Source organism: Saccostrea cucullata, unplaced genomic scaffold, assembly GCF_032062105.1.
Source record: "Saccostrea cucullata isolate Sc308-1 unplaced genomic scaffold, CSIRO_AGI_Scuc_v1 ctg6850, whole genome shotgun sequence".
In the NCBI taxonomy this organism is placed as follows: Eukaryota; Metazoa; Mollusca; class Bivalvia; order Ostreida; family Ostreidae; genus Saccostrea; species Saccostrea cuccullata.
The window spans coordinates 12,501-17,166 of NW_026928281.1; the positions used below are offsets into that span (position 1 = coordinate 12,501).

The 4,666-nt window shown below is 33.2% G+C and overlaps 1 long non-coding RNA gene across 1 annotated transcript in view; it reads right to left on the reverse strand.

Moving 5' to 3' along the window:
* Nucleotides 1-1,840, reverse strand: part of LOC134277026 (uncharacterized) — an 11,501-nt gene extending 9,661 nt beyond the window's left edge. The window contains exons 1-2 of the long non-coding RNA XR_009994174.1: nt 1,764-1,840; nt 1,081-1,203 (exon numbers count right to left, since the gene is read on the reverse strand). This is a non-coding gene — a long non-coding RNA (uncharacterized LOC134277026). The remainder of the gene's footprint in view (nt 1-1,080; nt 1,204-1,763) is intronic.
* Nucleotides 1,841-4,666: the final 2,826 nt, after the last annotated feature.

Below are 4,666 nucleotides of genomic sequence, written 5' to 3' on the forward strand. Positions count from 1 at the left end.
CCTCACTAAGATACTGACAGTAGTGAAGGAAAAACGTCAAGAGTGCTGTGCAACTATATATTCAAGAAGTGGTGTGAATCAGACGTGGATACTTAAAATTCAAAAGAACTTTTGGAAAGTTTGAAATCACCAAAATCAACAACTTTATACACAACTTTTTCCCAATATAAATTAAAATCAAGACTTTTTGATATCACTGACGGCTGCTTTCTCAATAAAAATGGACCTCGTAGATTTACTTTCCTGGTCATTGGTCATTTGCAAAATTATTTTAATAAAAAAAATTTAGGATGGACACACAAATCCTCTGAAGTTGACATTAAGAAGATGCTTGAGTTTCTGATTGACAATATCTATATGGTTTTTGGAGACCAGGTCTCCCATCAATCTATCGGAATTTCCATGGGAACCAATTGCGCTCTGTTATTAGCAGACCTATTTTTGTATTCATATGAAGCAGAATTTATGCAAAATTTTATGCATAAAAAAAAGAAAACACTTGCTGTGGCCTTCAACTCTTCGTTCAGATATATCGACGACGTATTGTCAATTAACAATGGTAATTTCGATTCCAACGTCGATACGGTATATCCAGCAGAGCATGAAATAAAAGATACCACAGAGTCTGTCTCTGTGACATACTTTTGATGTCTAATGGTAAAGGATTTACACGTAGGATTCCGAATTTATAGAAAAACAAGCAAATTCAAAGTATAAAGTATAGTATTCCTCCGCTGTTGGTGTCTTTGTGGGGTGGGATGTCATTATTTTGGAATATTATGCTAAATATGAACGCCCTATTGTGTGTCATGCAAAAGTTTTCACCAAAGTAATTTTTTTTTAAATGAGATTAAACTTTTGAAAAGTAGATCAAACCTCGGGGTCACTGGGTCAAAAAACACTGAATTTAAGAAAGGTCCTATGAAGAGTATTACACATTCATAATATGAATATCCTATTCAAAATTTTTCAACACGGTTAAAGTTTTTGTGACATTTACAGACGGTTAGGCGAATGAAATTCAGTGTTTTCTCACTTTTGCAAAAGTGTGGGACAATACGAAGATACTACAAAGCTCACCTTCCTCCGCATCTGATATCCCAAAGTTGTACAGTCTTTCCACAAGTCACCAATTTTTCTTCAGTCTTAAACTGCATGTCAAGAACAACATCTCTACCACGTCCAAAACACCAAACTTTTTCTCTGAAGTTTTGGATATTTCATTTAATTACTCTTATCTTTGCTTAAGGTATCTGACACAAAAAAGCCTCAGATTCAATAAATTTTGAATTGATCTGTCCTTGAAGAATTGTCCCTCTTTGGTTTTAATCATTAAAAATCAATTTAATATGCATATACATGGTCAAAACATATTTTTAAATCCTTTTTCTATTCTTAATAAATATATACAAGTTACAACAACTACATGTTTTTGAGTTTTTAAATTTTTATTTTCAAAAATTTGCTTGTTCCTATAGACCACAATGCATTCCTGATTAATAAATTTCTGCTCAAGTAATTATATTTTTGAATTTTTTCTTAGTAAATAAATCCTCCTCTACTCTAAATTTCTGAATTCCAGTGTATTTAATAGAGAATGGATATATAAGGTTAGAAATGTATGTCCTAATATGAGTTGGATACCTTAAAGCAAATCAAGAGCTTATCTCTCATTATCACACAAAATTGGTTCTGGTTGATAATTACGAGTTATTCGTGGATTTAAAAGTTAATTAATTTTCTTTTGTATGTAGATTTCATACCTATTTAAATCCACCAAAGTAATTAGTGCACCTCCATTACCATGGTCAGGGACTGCTAACCCACATGCAAAGCGACTGAAAAATAAATATACAGATTTCCTCCAAATAACTAAATTTAGTTTTTCTTTAAAAAATCCATCTCAATTTGTTCACAGAAAACTCAAACATTTTGTTTGAATACTCTTAAAGAAGTATTCAATGTGTAATAAAGATTCTACGGCTTTTTTTAAAAAAACAATTAATGATTGTTGTATTCTTATGAAGAATGAGAATGCATCCATTTCCAGATCATCTGATAGAACATGCGATTTACCACCTCGTATATTCAGAGAGATTATCCTTTGGGTTTAAAAAATGATTCCATTGTAAATTGATAATAAGAAAGCTATTATCAGTTAGGATCATCATTAAAACAAATCATTTTTAAAATAATTTCATTAAGCCATGAAATGCCTTTATATTAGGCTACATTTTCCTGATTTGTGTTTCTTAACTTTTTAAAAAATTATTAAACGGTTAAATCTAATGAATCATAACTGATTTCAATGATCTCATCCTCAACCTACTTCATTTAAGAACTCTTACACAAAAATGTCAAATTTATGGAAAATATTTCTCAGTGTTGTCAATATTGGCGAAAGTTGTGCAAATTTTTTTTTACTTATATATGATTATAAATACAGTGAATCATCCTATCTGCTCAAAATATATCAAATCTGTATAATCTATAAAGAGAGGTACATATATTAAAACTTTCTCAAACTTATATGTTCATAAATCAGTAGCAAACTCAAAAACAAGAGGCCCATGGGCCACATCACTCACCTGAGCACTAAGGGTAGGAAAAAGTAGAAAATGGCTTTTTATTGTAAAGTTTAAATCCAAAAGTAGTCCCATGACCAATCATGGATTTGCTTTTTTTTTTTAGAAAATGATTTTTAAAGAATTTTCCTTTAAAAACTTTGGTCGGCCATTTTGGCCCCGCCCTACCCCTAGGGGTCATGATTTGAATAAACTTGAATCTAAACTACCTGAGCATGCTTCTATATAAATATGATGAATTATGGCTTTGTCATTCTTGAGAAGAAGATGTTTAAAGAATTTTCCTATATATTTCTATGTAAAACTTTGGTCAGCCTTTTTGGCCCCGCCCTACCCCCGGGGATCATGATTTGAACAAACTTGAATCTACACTCCTTGAGCATGCTTCCATATAAATATGATGAATTATGGCTTTATCATTCTTGAGAAGAAGATTTTTAGAGATTTTTCCTATATATTTCTATGTAAAACTTAGGTCGGCCATTTTGGCCCCGCCCTACCCCCGGGGGTCATGATTTGAACAAACTTGAATCTACACTACCTGAGCATGCTTCCATATAAATATGATGAATTATTGCTTTGTCATTCTTGGGAAGATGATTTTTAAATGAATTTTCCTCTTATTTTCCTATGTAAATCTTTGATCAGCCATTTTGGCCCCGCCCTACCCTTGGGGGTCATGATTTGAACAAACTTGAATCTACACTCCTTGAGCATGCTTCCATATAAATATGATGAATTATGGCTTTATCATTCTTGAGAAGAAGATTTTTAGAGATTTTTCCTATATATTTCTATGTAAAACTTAGGTCGGCCATTTTGGCTCCGCCCTACCCCCGGGGGTCATGATTTGAACAAATTTGATTCTATACTACCTGAGCATGCTTCCATATAAATATGATGAATCATTGCTTTGTCATTCTTGGGAAGATGATTTTTAAATGAATTTTCCTCTTATTTTCCTATGTAAAACTTTGGTCGGCCATTTTGGCCCCGCCCTACCCTTGGGGGTCATGATTTGAACAAACTTGAATCTACACTACCTGAGCATGCTTCCATATAAATATGATGAACTATGGCTTTGTCATTCTTGGGAAGATGATTTTTAAATGAATTTTCCTCTTATTTTCCTATGTAAAACTTTGGTCGGCCATTTTGGCCCCGCCCTACCTCCGGGGGTCATGATTTGAACAAACTTGAATTTACACTACCTGAGCATGCTTCCATATAAATATGATGAATTATTGCTTTGTCATTCTTGAGAAGAAGATTTTTAAAGAATTTTCCTATACATTTCTATGTGAAACTTTGGTCGGCCATTTTGGCCCCGCCCTACCCCCGGGGGTAAGGCTTTGAAAAAACTTGAATTTACACTACCCGGGGATGTTTCCCCATAAGTTTCATCTTTCCTGGCACAATGGTTCTTTCCACCAAATTTTCATTAATTCCCAATTATCTCCCCTTGAATGAGGGCATGGCCCTTCATTTGAACAAACTTGAATCCCCTTCACCCAAGGATGCTTTGTGGCAAGTTTGGTTGAAATTGGCCCGGCGGTTCTTGAGAAGAAGTCAAAAAATGTCAAAAGTTTACAGACAGACAGACAGACAGATGGACGCCGGACAAAATGTGATCAGAAAAGCTCACTTGAGCTTTCAGCTCAAGTGAGCTAAAAAAGCGATAATTTTTAACTTAATAGGCAGTTCAGTTTTTCTAAGAAGTAACTAAAATAAGTAATATATGTACTTCATCTTTAAGTCATGTCAAAACAACAAACCTCGTATGCATCGTCATGAATATCATTTGTAGGATACTTTTTTTCATCAAAACCCACAAAATAAGATTGTCATTATTATACTTTTTTTTTTTTATAATTCTTTATTTTTGTTTTACACATTCTGTTATTTAATACAATAAATGATTAATAACAAATACAGAAGGTGTAATTTTTTCATTTTAGAAAGAGAGAGAAAGAGAGAGAGGGGGGAAGAAGAGAAGAGAGAAAGCTAGGAGGGGGGGTGGAGAGAGAGGAGTGCATGCATTCACAATATTTATATCAGTCTAAAAATTCATTGAAAAAAAG